Source organism: Lissotriton vulgaris, chromosome 1_1 (assembly GCF_964263255.1).
Source record: "Lissotriton vulgaris chromosome 1_1, aLisVul1.2, whole genome shotgun sequence".
NCBI classification, from domain to species: domain Eukaryota; kingdom Metazoa; phylum Chordata; class Amphibia; order Caudata; family Salamandridae; genus Lissotriton; species Lissotriton vulgaris.
In genome coordinates this window covers 1,957,451,693-1,957,467,000 of record NC_141685.1, presented here as the reverse complement: position 1 = coordinate 1,957,467,000, position 15,308 = coordinate 1,957,451,693, and positions in this window count along the sequence as shown.

Below are 15,308 nucleotides of genomic sequence, written 5' to 3'. Positions count from 1 at the left end.
GACTTTATGATGGCAGTCCAAGATGCAGTTCACAAATTCCTGCCCATTAAACAAAAATGAGGCTAGCCAACATCCCCTACACCATGCTCTATCTGGCTAGGCTCTGTATCTGTTACATGGGCAAGGATCATAATTTCACTAACCTGCAACAATCTGGAGAATTTTTGAAACAACGGGAAGCGCTCAACACCAGACCTCACTCTCCGCTATCGGAGCCGGACTAGCACGATGCACCTGTACATGATCGACGAAGATGGAGGGTGCTTGGGCCGTCGCTGCTTGTGCAAAAGGAGCAGGACAATGAATGAACACAAAGACAATAGCTTCAAGTTCTGCTTGCTTTATTTATGATTGACATTAATGCATTTAATAACGTAGTGCTGTTTAAATATGTCTGAAGTTTTAGATACAACTATGCCAATGCCTGACTAGACTTCTAAAGGACACAATGTTTTACCCGGGACACCCTCGCTCAGACGAGGGTGTATTGTGTGGCTCTCTGAATGATTCCCTCTGCTGGCTACCCCTCATTTTGGATTTTGGTTATACCCTTTACTCACTGGTGTTGAGATGGGATTGTGATTCCTGTTAGAACTGGGCCACCAGTGATGGAAGTGGGTGGGATGGGGAATGCTGTGTTTACTTACTTGTGCAAGCTCACCTACACTATTGATGATAGAGTTTACGAGTACACTACCACAACCTTGTTGACACGGGCAAGCCTCACTAATGACACACTACCCTATTGCAGATGACAAAAATGAGCTCTAGGAGAGAACTCAGGCACTCAACTATTAACTGCAACACATGGAATGTGAGAGGGCTGGGAGACACATGAAAATGCAGACATATCTTAGCGTATTTGGAAAGATGCAACATACACCTTGCCCTCTTACAAGAGACACACATTGCGGACCTCACACGCACCACTTTTGCTGTAAGACGGGCGTTCCATAGACAGTTTGCTATATACTCCACTACTCGCGTATAGGCCTAGTACCTGTATGATGAAGAACGTACAAAATAACAAAGCATAACATGATCTTTGTCCTTGGTATAGTCTTTTGACAATTATTTCTGACCATAGGTTCAGTAGACACAGCTGTTCTCTTTAGCGAGCCATGCTGATGTCACGCGCCACACTGTAGCTCCACCAGGACAAGCGAGGACGATTGTGCTTCTCCTCCTTTACAATTCCAGCAGACGAATATCAAGCCTGCAACTAGCCCCGATGTATTTTCCCTAGCCTGCTCACATTCATACAGACAGGCAACAACGCTTTTACAGCTAATTTACAGCCACTGTGAAATTAGCTGTTCAGTCGCATTTTGCTGATCCTGGCTCTACCTGAACACTGAAAATAAAGAAATAAGGAAAATGATAAAATAGGGTAAAATAGAAGGTAACAGTAGATTTCCAGGTGGTATTGGCTGTACTGAGAGCCCAGATTGGTGCAGTGTGGAAGCGCACCACTATATGCCATTCCGTGAAAACTTCGGCATGCTCGTGCCCACCTCCTGGCATGCAACAGCTAATTATTCCAGGGGGCATGGTGGCACCAGGCATCATACTCCACGGCCCATGACTCCAAGTACTGAAAGGCTTTCACCAAGACGCAACAACTAGGAACACTTTTCAACCAAATTCATTCATCAAACACATTGTGCTTACCCCGTCCAGTACACTCTATCCTGAAACAACTCCCACTAGGTGATTATTGGGGCCACAAGTGTGCAACTGCAATGCGCACGAGTAGCTCGTTATTACTGAAATCACGTCCAACCAGAGTAATAAGACCAGTAGGGATGAGGGCAACCCCCCGCCAAAAGAAAATCTGGGGAACTTCCTAACCAATAAATTAGGTACAGAGGCAGTATACCCTAAAAATCAAACTATGGAGACCTCAGTGACCCTATCAGTGGGAACCAGGAAATGCTATAAAGCTAGATCAACAACATTTTCAGATCTGGATACTAATTCCCCTCTTTCAATGCTTGTGAATCCAGATCATAACCCCCAGGTCATTCTTGTCTACTGAAATTCCCTTCTGGAAGGAGATGAGCACCACCCTTCACCATCCCAGGAAGAAAATGAAAGAATTATACATCATGTAACTTGCGAGGCCGACGCTAATGGAGTCATTCTATTGACTCCAATAGCGTCAACCTCACAAGTTACTTGATGAAACGCCTCAAAGCGCTCCCAACACCCACACCCCGCAGGCAACAAGACAGGTGATGGAGGGCCTATCTTCAATTCCACCCTTGCCCCTTTCCCCAGAAGTCATAATAGTTGCAGCGATCCCAGGACAGTCCCTCCAAGGCTGTGCCTCAACACAGGGCAGCTGTATTGTGGATCTTACTGATCTTACAACAGAGCTTAGTAAGTCGGGTTGTACAAACCAGGAACATGTCTATAATTACAGTGATTGCCGCTCTGAGACTAGTCTGGTAAATACCCTAATTGAACTGAAGATAAAATTATAAAGCCTGCCACAAGCAATTCTTTATCCATGCTTAGCTCACATAGAGTTCATCCCTTGAACTCGGAAAAGTCAGAGGATTTTTACCTAAGGTATGAAGAGCTACTCAAGGCTACAGACCCATTCGATTTCCCCCCAAGTAAGGAACCTAATGAATCTAAGGTGATCATGATATGAATCCCCAGAAGAGGGCTCATGGTCTTCAACTTTTCCATTTATAGTGAAACATCCAAAATTGAGAAGGACATACTGTCTCAAAAATGCAAAGCTGAAAGTCGCCCCCCGGACACCAATTGCTCAAAGTGAATGTCTGACAAAATATCGATAACACAAATATCGATATACAAAAATATCGGAACAAAAATATTGAAGTCAAAAATATAGGAATCCTATCCCTAACAAGGTAAGTACAAATATATCGAAAATAAAATATAGAATGTCAAAAATATCGTTTTTTGTAAAATATCGTTTTTTAAAAATAAAATAAATATCTAATATTAACAAAATAATACTTATAAATGTAATGAACATATTTAAAAATGTACTATAATATTTAAAATTAATACATAATGTAATACAAATTATTAATAATAAATATATAATACATAATATATTTTTCATTAATAATAACTCTAAATTAATTATTTTCATAACTTATAAACAAATAAAAATATAATAAATTACTAATACATTTATTTACATAAAATAATCACATAAATAACAATTAATAACAACATAATACTAATAAAAAAGCTAAATACATTTTAGATAGCGTATGAGTAAAAATTACTATTCCCACTCCAGAGAGTGCGACAGTAGGGAAAGTGTTGGATAGCGTAGCGGTAACAATTACTATTCCCACTCCAGAAAGTACAACAGTAGGGAAAGTGTTGGATAGCGTAGGGTTAAAAATTACTATTCCAACTCCAGAGAGTGCAACAGTAGGGAAAGTGTTGGATAGCGTAGGGGTAACAATTACTATTCCAACTCCAGAGAGTTAAACAGTAGGGAAAGTGTTGGATAGCGTAGGGGTAACAATTACTATTCCAACTCCAGAGAGTGCAACAGTAGGGAAAGTGTTGGATAGCGTAGGGGTAAAAATTGCTATTCCCACTCCAGAGAGTGCAACAGTAGGGAAAGTGTTGGATAGCGTAGGGGTAACAATTACTATTCCAACTCCAGAGAGTGCAACAGTAGGGAAAGTTTTGGATCGCGTAGGGGTAAAAATTACTATTCCAACTCCAGAGAGTGCAACAGTAAGGAAAGTGTTGGATAGCGTAGGGGTAACAATTACTATTCCAACTCCAGAGAGTGCAACAGTAGGGAAAGTGTTGGATAGCGTAGGGGTAAAAATGACTATTCCCACTCCAGAGAGTGCAACAGTAGGGAAAGTGTTGGATAGCGTAGGGGTTAAAATAACATACTTATAAAAAAAAAATTTTTTTTACTAATACAAATATGATCTATTAAATAAATATAAAACATTTACAATACATATACATAATTATTAAATACATGATTAGCAAAATATATGTAACCTAAAAAAATCATGAAAAACATATTATTTTATAATATTCAATTACCAATTAATAAATTATTAACAATCATAAAATTAACTTTACAATTATTTTTAATTAATTATTACTTAATTACATTAAAATTAGTTCCCACCATATTCCCCTATAAACACACAACCCGCAACATAACACATCTATCAATTAATGAATTATTTAAAATTAATTACCAATTAATTAAAATTATTTACCAATTAATTAAAATTAATGTATGCTTCTTACTAATTAGTAATTAATTCTACATAATAAAATTACTTCCCACCCTATTCCCCTATAAACCCATAACCCGCTACAGAACATATTTATCAATTAATCAATTAATTAAAAATAATTACCAAAATAATTAAATATAATTACCAATTATTTTAAATTAATGTATGGTTCCTACTAATTAATAATTATTTCAACATTATTAAATTACTTCCCACCCTATTCCCCTATAAACCCATAACCCGCTACAGAACATATTTATCAATTAATCAATTAATTAAAATTATTTAAAAATTATTCAATTAATTAAAATTATTTAAAAATTATTCTCAATTAATTAATTAATAATTCCTACTAATTAATAATTAATTTAACATAATTAAATTACTTCCCACCCTATTCCCCTATAAACCCACAACCCGCTACAGTACTAAAAGACAATATTTAATTAAAGTACATTAAAAATAAATAATAAAACATAATAAATACAATATAATATACACAAAATTTATTTAAAAATCGATATTAGTAACATCGAAATTATTTACTTCGATATTACTGGCATCGATATTTAAAACTTCGATATTACTAATATCGATATTAAGAGTGTCGATATTACTTACCTTCTATATTATGTCCCATCGATATTTAAACTTCGATATAATTGTATATCAAAATTTAAAACTCAATATTTTGTCTGTGTACCGCTCAAAGTTAATCTCAGGGACCTGACTACGACAGACCTCCACCTACTAACCAGGTAATCAAATATAGACCGCACATTGACTTCTATGAGCGAGGTGGCCATGATGTATGCCAACAAATTGGACTCACAGATATTGATCTTACATTCGTTGGCAGATAACGGGCAGAAAATCAAGTCTCCATCAGACAATCTAAAGTCTCTCATAATGAAAGCTCTAAAGCCCCCGGATTTTGCTATTGCCGTTTACTCCTAGAAAAATCTCAGCCCTCCTGGGAATCATGACGGAATCAGGGTAGCATTCCAACGACCAATCCTCAGCAACCTTTGGAAGCCTGTCAAACCCCGTCATAAGCCAGAAACCACTGGAAAGATCACTGGGGTTGGCTCATATCTAGCACTCTAAAAGAAAGGGTGACTATTGGGGCCCAGACTGGGGACATCTGAGTTCAACCAACTGAACCACCTACAAAAGCAGAATCTAACATCAAGACTGTCCCTTCAGTCTCCCATACCCGACAAAGTCTTAATGAGAGAGATAACTTCTACATATTTGTTGGCTCCTTTTACACTAGCTTCCCAAAAGAAACCAAGAACACAGAGGCTCAAAAGGAGGTCACTTTAGCTTATCCAATTAATCTCGATACAAAAGTGGAAGGCAATGTAAATGCTACATTCTCAGTCGCCCACTCACATGAGGGATGTGCTTCAAAAATAAAATACGATGGCGAGGGACAATATGCCTCTGGCCGTTCACCACACCATTTTATCTTACTCAGGTGGTAGGGCGGAAAATATGAAAAATCGAGGCCTCTTGGCAAACACCTTACTAGCAATGGATATCTGACCTCACTCAATGATTAAAAAATTGGTGAACATTTCAAACAGGTTGGAAGCCCGCCCAGCTTCGGGATGGTCGAGGAGGTCAGACATATTTCCCTGGAATCCCATTTGCTCACACGTATGCATGCTTATATGTCACAATTTCTGCAGTCCTTTCTAATTCCATGGAATTGAACCCCAAGCCGGGACATCCATTGGCCGACCTCCCAAAAGCTTTGCCGGAGTCAGTTGTGACCAACTGGAAGTAGAGAGTCTGGAGGAGATTCTGATATTCCATTCAGAATATATTTTGCGTGGCCAAGAAGACATTCTGAACAGGAGCAATCTTCTTGAACTGCTGTTGGCCCTACCTGAGTTGGGGTCGCTAGAATCTAAAGATCTGTCCTATATTATGTTCATCCCCAACAACAAGGACAGTTTAAATGAAGCAATAAAAGTAAGAGTCATAAACAAGGAGATTGCCAGCCGAGTGGAGTCCCAATCAAAGACTTTGGCAGAATGGGGAATAACTATAAGTAAACCTTTAAAACCAAAATATCCCTAGTTTCTGGCAAGAAAACAGTCTCATCACCAATGCGACTCTGTACTCTGCTGCTCAAAGGGAGCTACGCTTGTGAAAAATATGTTGCTTAAATTCCCTCCTCAGTTACTATAATACAATGGGGGTCATCCATCAGGAGGAGTCTCAATTCTAGTCCATAAAGCCCTGGAACTGGAAGTGAGAGTTCAGGCTAGCAGCAACAGGGCCTTTTTGTGATGATGACAGCATAATCCTCTGGGGATGTATGATCTTACAACGCATACATTCACAATGCATACCATTACAACAAAACAAGTACAACGCAGGATCCATTATAACTCATGCCATTACAACGCATGCCATTACAACGCAGATGCTATTACAACGCATGTCATTACAACGTAAGTATGGGTAAGTATTTTTTTTTAATTATTGGGAATGTAATAGTAGTGTAAGTGTTGGATAGTGTAGGGGTTAAAATTACTATTCTAACTCCAGGGGGTGTAATAGTAGTGCAAGTGTTGGATAGTATAGGGGTTAAAATTACTATTCTAACTCCAGGGGGATGTAATAGTAGGCTAAGTGTTGGATGGTGTAGGGGTTAAAATTTTATTAAATACTTACCCATACTTATGTTGTAATGGCATGTGTTGTAATAGCAGCTGCATTGTAATGGCATGTGTTGTAATGGCATGCTTTGTAATGGATCCTGCGTTGTAACCGTTTTGTTGTAATAGTAGTGCGTTGTTTTAGTTGCGTTGTAATGGCTGTTTCCCATCCTCTGGTTTACGAAGAAAGACGCGAGCACTTATCATTGGCAATATCTATATAAATCCTAAACAGCCAACAAAAAAATTGTTTCCGGAGACATTGATACAACTGCAAACAATTGGTATAGAAGAGGGCACTGGTGAGTTGCTAAGAATACGATGGTCAACAACTCCCTCACCTCCTGCCTGGGCGGAGCTGAGAGAATTTCTACAAGAGGAGGCAAGGAAGTCTCTACCCTCAGTTGTATAAATAATGATGTTGGTATGGATATTCTGTGCTCATGATCACTTCTACTGATTCTTTCACCTACCTCATGTTTTTAAAGTATGCCTTTTGATAAAATTGTAAATAGATTGTTAATGATGATTTTTTAAAAAAAAGCTTTTTATGACGTTTATATACAGCATAATGAATGGCATTTTTGTATGTTCATGTGTACTTTTTATGATTTTAATTAATCGAATAAAGTGGTATTGACTTGAAAAGCTGTCAGGTCTCACTTAAAAACCTACCTGGTAGATTTAATTGTAAGGCACAAAAGGCAGGTAGCACTCAGTCCCTCAGTGAATCATCCAATCCTGTGCTGAGAGCTCTTAAGCAAGAATTAAATAAAATATGGAGGTCAGCTCCTAAAAGAAGCAACTCTTCCTCACAAGCGCTAGAAATCCAGAAGGCTAGGAAGATCTTTATAGCCTAAGTCTGGGAAATCTCTCTGGCCAATGAAGAACTGGTTTGGATTGAACTGCATGAGACCTTGAAAACTAAAAGCCTGCAAAATGTTGGAATCTCATCAAAACAAGATAGGACCAAAATATTTGAAAAATCACAATGGCCGTGTCGGCCACCAAGTGGTCAGACTATATCTTTAGCTTGAACAATACAGGAAAAAAAGATAGTGCTCCGGACGACCCACCGGAAGAATTAGTCGACCATTACAATAAAAATCTTTGGCATTGGAGTGAATCACTGTCGGCCCAAGATTCGATTAAACATGCACTGGCCTTGTTTCGAGCCAGTGGAGCCCAGGGCCCAAATTGCTTGCTCATGAGGATATTTAAATCTGCAATAGAGGACTGGGCAGCCTTGCTTAGCCTACTCTTTAAAAACTGCTTGTGGGTAAAAGCAGTACTGGACAGCTACAGCTACAGCTCCAATCCAAAAAAAGGCCCATATGTTAATCCTTCTATCTTTCGGCTTATCACCTTACTTGATGTTGGAGATAAATGTTTCGCACAAATCTTAAACAGTGAGTTAGAGGAATGGTCCAACACTAAGGTCATAATACCTATCACTCAATCTGGCTTTAGGAATGGGAATGGCACAGAAGATAATCTGTTCATCTTTGCCTCATTGATCATATCAGCTAACGTTACAAATTTGACCCAAGCTATATGTCACATCAAACGATTTTAAAACCTCCTTGATAAAGTAGACAGAGCGAGACACTGACAGAAGTTGACTAACTGGGGTATCTCTTAAAATCTTTTAAGTTTAAGAGCCATTAGAAGGCTATACACGGGATCCTGGGTAAAGGTAAAAATTACATCAAATAGAGTCACAACCCATAAAATTAGGACCACATTAGGAGTAAAAGAAAGATGTATCCTTGCTCCACTGCTGTTCAACCTTTACTTGGCAGACATAAACAAAGCTCTGACCTCTGCCCACGCTTTTCTACCAAAATTTCCTTGTGTGGACGTAAAGTGCCTTCAGTACGCTGATGGTATTTTATTTTTTTATCACACCGCAGTGGGGCTGCAGCGATCTCTGGCAGCCCTTGCACTGCATTGTGTGGAAAATAAACTAGAAGCCAATCACTGCAAAACAAAAATTATGGCCTGCAGAGTCAGAAACAAATTTTCAGTTTTTCGATGAACAAGGTGGTTCTGGAACAAGAAACAAGCCTCAAATATCTGGGGATTAACTTCAACCAGCGTGGCCCCCATGTCGCACACCTGTCCAGTCTAAATGACTCTGCTATGTCAATGACAATGAGCTCAAAAAGCTGGCTTCCAATATGAGAGGTCCTGACTTAACAGGCATCTTCAAAGTAATCACTGGCAAATGTATCCAAACACGACACGTAGGGCTCACAAATGTTTAAAGATTACGTGACAGATGTATCAAGATTCCATTTTGCGATTCCTAAATAGCGATTTTTAAGGAATCGCTATTTAGAATTCACAAAATGGAATGTATGAAAAAAATCGCTATTATTTTGCGATTCCTTAATCTTCCTTATTTGCAAATTCGCATTTTGCGAATTCGCAAATAAGGAATATTTCTCATGCATTCCTATGGGCAAGGAGGCCCATAGGAATGGTTGTGAAGTAATTCTCAAATTGCGAATTCGCAATTTGCTAATCGCAATTTGAGAATTATTTCAAGGGTGCAGGGGTGTCTCAAAGACACCCTGCTGCACCCCTGAAATGTACATGTGTGTGCATATGGCGCACATACATGCCCTATGGGCATGTGTGTGCGTCACATGCCACCATCAAAAATGCTAAATTGTGCATTTTTTAAAGACTTCGCAAATTACCATCAACTACAACTTGGTGGTAATTTGCGAATTCTGAAACATAAATTGCAATTCAAAAATGCTTCGTACATAGCATTTAAGGAATCGCAATTTTGCGATTCCTTAAATGCAATGGCAAAATAAGGAATCGCAAATTTTTGCTATTTCTTATTTTGCGATTTTTTGATGTATGCCAAAACATGCGAAAAGTCCTTTTGCGATTCACAAAAGGCTTGATACATCTGCCCCTACATCTCTTCCTAACTGGACAAAGTGCAAACAAGATGCTATAGAGGTCTATTCAATCTTGGGTACTCTGCATCATCGTCACAGATACGGCTGGAATTTGGTCTCTGCTAAAATGCTGAAGGTCTGGTATTTGAGCTACTATAAGAAGCTGATAGACGCACCCCAGGGTCCTTGAAAGAAATCATAAGACGAGGTATTCAAGGCAAAAAAAAACACATGGGAACCCTGTTTGGGGGAGGCAATAGAAGTCACAGAATATCTTTAGACTCAATTTAACCTCGAAGTTTTCTGCAAAATTGCTGGTGAAAGATACAATCATGAAAATGTCTGTTAAAAAAAGATCTCTTAAAACTCAGATGTGGCTTAATTTCCCTCAAAGGCTATGAATTCTGCCGCTTAATCGGATCAATGGAACACAACTATCGCCTGTGTAATTACAGGGAAGAAAGTCTGACCCACATGTTATGCATCTGCCTAGCCCTGAAGAATTCAAGATCCTGTTGGCTGAAACCGTTGTTTTGTAAACGAAGCATAAGATAATGTAATACGGTCATCTCTGAGTGCCTGAGCTGAGTGGATGTGCAGCTATCAGTAACATGTGTGACATTTCTTAGAGAAGAACTAAAGCTACTGAATTTACAGCCTGAAGGCAGGTAAGCAGGATAATCTCTTTTTTATATCTTCTTTTCCAACATTGAAGTCACTACACCTCTGGCGAGTAGGTTATACGGGGTATGACTGCGACCCAAGCAGTCCAGTTCTATTTGGACCTACTTTATTTTTTTTCACCCTAGTTTCCGGCATAGTAGCACTGATGGTTGCTAGATTTTATTGCACTTCACTTTTATGAGTCCATTCGACTTGGGGGTGGTTTAAGATTACTTATCAGAATATTTTAAATGAATTGGACCAATAGAGCACACCCACAATGAGCCTGGTCAAGCTGGTCGCAGTGCCAATTTATTCTATCAAAGTTTGAACTCATACTGTAGTTACTGGGGGACCTGTAGAGTTGCCAGTCACTTTGCAATGTACGGCACACTTTACCAGCAACATTCGGTTTATTGCACATTGGTGTGCTACAGATGCCTTGAGCACACACAACACTTTGCTTGCAGAAGAAGACTTCCTTGGCCCTGGAAAACCACCAAACGTCACAGGTAGGGGTTCAGTTGGGCCCTTACTTCATTTCATTGGATTCTCCAAATGCATGATGGTCAATTATGAGGACAATATGGAACCGGTTGGGGCTCCAGAAGATGTGTTATTACTTTCGATCTCCCCCGCCATTACAGGTCATCTCGTCTGACTTTCAAGTGACGTCAGCATAGTATCCGGTCTGTGTCACCCTGGGGCCTGAACTTTGCCCTATCCTCTTTGTAGGATAACATTGCACCCAGGACTTCAATGAATTATGCTTATAATTGAGTACATCGAGTTGCAGCACGATTGGCTGGTTGACTATGGTTGTTATATTATTATGGAAATGTTGGAATTGAACATGCCATATTAAGTCTTTGCACTGCTTTTATTAATTTTAAGAAGAATGCCGTTTTTATACTGTGATGGTATTAAATAACTTGAAACAATAAAAAATGTACCTCTCGATCAAATTATTCCCAAACCTGAAGTGCAATTTTATCCATCGTGGCTAGTGTGGCATGCTGTGGAGGAACACATATATGTCTCAATTTGGGCACTTATGACATGCATATATCTATGCAGACACATGCTGACAAACAGAAAGACATACTTAACATGCATACACAAATGTGTTGGCTGACGCTCATACAAAAACAGATATAACATGCATGAGATGTATTTTATTGGCTGCCTGAATGCATGAAGATATTATCGCGGCAGCCTCTGGGGTTATTCTAGACTGTATAATTAAATGTTAGCTTCTCTACTGCCAGATTGATGATAAGTGCAATATAGGTACCTTATACGAGGGCTTAATAGAGCCCCAGAGGGCAACATAGAAGCGACGGACCCTGTAGTCACAGTCTGTGGGTAAGGAAGCCCATAGCACTGCTGCATTCCTGGACGAAATGGCATAGGGTATTGTATTGCCTACTTTTATGATAAAGAATCTCCTCTACAGTGTCCAGGGTGATATCTTGTGGTAGACTAGTGTACACAGGCTCTCAATATTGAGACCCACCAACAAGTTGTTTGAGGGGTCAAAGGATATATAGCTTAGAATGCGTCTGATGTCCTTGACAGTACCACAGCATTAGAGTCTCTAATCTGTAGTAGGACATTTCCCTTGTGGTTCATGCAGTGTTTGTTGATTAACCACAGCAACAAAGTCTATTGCATTTGGGTGGGAAAAACATTGGATATTACACAAACACACTAACAGCAGCACTTGGCATGTAGAGTACATGATCACCTGCCCTTGCAATATGAGAGACATCAATATGACATGCAGAACCATCTGTGTTCGCTTGGGGAACATATCAGCAACGCCCAATGTAAAAGAAAAGTAATGACAAAACTGTGTAACCACTATCTTGAACTGAACCATACTGTGTAGGACCTTAAATGGGTCGTCCTGGCGACAATGGAGAATCCCGATAGACAAACAAAAATAATTCTTTTACAAAAAGAACCACAATGGATTTATCATCTCCGGGCACAGCAGCCTGGTTTGAACGATAACATTCTGTGGTTAGCCCTGAAAAGATTACAAATTAGAAGACCACCAAAAAAAGCAATGGTGGGACCAGTCCCGCGAAGATCTAAATCAGGCCCACAGTTGCTGCAACAGAAAAGCACTTCATAATCTGGACAGCAGGAATCTTGGCAGGACTCCCTCCAACAGCCGCTTAGGACTCGGATGCCATCGACGTGGGAGTCAGATCCTGATGGAGTCGGCGGGACCGCGTCGGTCTTCCCTCCAATACCCAGCCAACATCTAAATCGGGCAGGTGGACTGCCAAGGCAGCAGGCAGGAAGGCCACCCAAAAATCCAATGGTGGGACCAGTCCCACCAAGATATAAATCAGGCCCTTTGTCTATTTTCTCGATTTTGCTTAATATGGATTCATTCCAATGTCTGACAGCCTTCATGGCAAATGACATCCATGTATTTTAATTAAGCATGAGCGGGAAATCCGTTACGCTCGCGGATTTTGCGGATTTTTGGGAAATCCGCAATCCGCGAATTTTGCAGATTTCCCGCAAAATCCGCAAAAAAAAATCCGCGAGCGTAACGGGTTCAAAAGTTGAACCTCCACTCATGCAACTATTTTACAATGGCGCCAGCAAGCTGCCAGCGCCGTTGTAAAATAGTTACAAAGTTAGCTTGCACAGGAACCACTAGATAAAACGAAGCAGGTGCTTCCTGTGCAGGCTAACTTTGTAACTATTTTACAACGGCGCTGGCAGCTTGCTGGCGCCATTGTCAAATAGTTACAGCCTTACACAGGTCACTCAAGGGACCCCTGCGCCCTTCAGGGCGATTGCATAGTAACACACACATGGTCACTCGAACTAGTTGATGCTCAAATTCAGTGACTCATTCATTAGCCCAAAAACAATCATGAGCATCTTCGAGGCTGGACAGGTGTGCCTCTTCCCAAATCTACCGTGGAAAATCAGCTGTGATGCTGGGTAGAGGGCGGCCTTTGCATGGTCGCCCGAACTAGTTGATGCTCAAAATCAGTGACTCATTCATTAGCCCAAAAACAATCATGAGCGTCTTCGAGGCTGGACAGGTGTGCCTCTTCACAAATCTACTGTGGAAAATCAGCTGTGATGCTGGGTAGAGGTCTTTGCATCCTTGACTTTCATGAGCGCAATCCCCGTGCTGTTCCTGTGACCAGGAGCTTCTTTCTCTTCATAATTGTGTTCGCAGGGGTTGCTGCAAGTTCGCACGCGTTTTGTACAATTTCGCAATTTGCGAAATTGTACAAAACCCTCGCGAACTTGCAGAAACTCGTGCGAACATAAAAAAAAAAAATCCGCGCGGATTCGCGGATTTTGCGGATTTTGGCAATCCGCAAATTCGCAAATTCGCAAATCCGCGGATTGCCAATCCGCAAAATCCGCTCATGCCTAATTTTAATGAGATTATTGCTGCATTTGCATTTTTGATATCTTCTGTATTGTATTTTAATATTGTAATACACTGTTAGACCTGGCATCATTGGCGCGAGTCTCCCTTCCATTTTGACGGCTTGCCTCCTCTGTTTTGATATGTTTTTGCTGGTTATATGCTTTGGGCACTGTGCCCCTGTTATTCAGTGCCACAGTGCAAGTGCTCACTATGTTAAATTGATGTACTAATTGGTGATTCCATGATTGGGTTATTTGATTTACCCGTCAGCCCCTAGTACAGTGCACCATGTGTGGCCAGGGCTTGTAAATCAAATGCTGCTTGTGGGCTTGGAGCACTGGTTGTGCGACCCACAGAAGCAGCTTGTAAAGTGTGTCTCAGGCCTGCCGTTGCAAGTCCATTGTGCAGTCTACTACTGCCATGTCGACTTGGCAAGTGCACCCCCTTGCCAGTCCCTAAACCTTCCCTTTGCTTCATATTAGACACCCCTATGGTAGGTCCAAGGGCAGGGTGCATTGTAAGTATAAGGTAGGACATGCTCTGATGTGTGTAGCATGTCCTAATAGTGAACTACAGCCATTTTCGTGTTTCACTATTGCAAGGCTACCTGTTCTCTATAGGCTAGAATGGGCAGTTAGATTATTACATTCTTATAATCCTAACTGACTCAGGGAACATGGTATAAATTTGAATTTAGTATGCCTGAACTCAGAATAATAAAATACATCTTTTAGTAAAGTTGGTTTTAATATTCTGTGTTTGAAAATACCACTTTTAGAAAGTAGGTATTTTCTTGCCTAACAGTCCAGGCCTACCTCTGTTAGGTTGTGTATTTCTTGCCTGGGTTTATGAGTGACAGGGCTGGGGGATTCCAGGAGACAGGCTGGGGCAGCCCAGTGATAAATAGAGAGATTTACATCTAGATGGGAGGGAGGAGTTGCACCTGGGACCTGAATAGGGCTGGACCTTCCCTCTACAATGCTGGCTCCACCTCCGGTGGCTTGTCTGAAGTCTCTGCCCTGCACTGTGAAAGGAGAGAAGGAATCTTTTCAACAAAGTGCTCCGGAACTGTGCCTTACCTCCCCTGTGCTGGCTCCACCTCCTGTGGGCCAGCTGATGGCTCTGCCCTGCACAGTGAAAGGAAGGAGAGAGTCATGTAAACAAAGTGCTCAGGAACTGGTTTGGACCAGGCAGATGCCTCTCTGCCTTCAAAGAACAAAGGATTTTGGGGTATAAATATTGGGACCCTGAACCCAAGAAATGAGATCACTTCTGGAACAAGAAACCTTTTGTCAAGGAGAAGAACCAAGAAAGCTGCAGGAGTTTGACTGCCCCTCTGCTAGTGTGCTGTTTGCTGGGTTGGGCTGCAGTG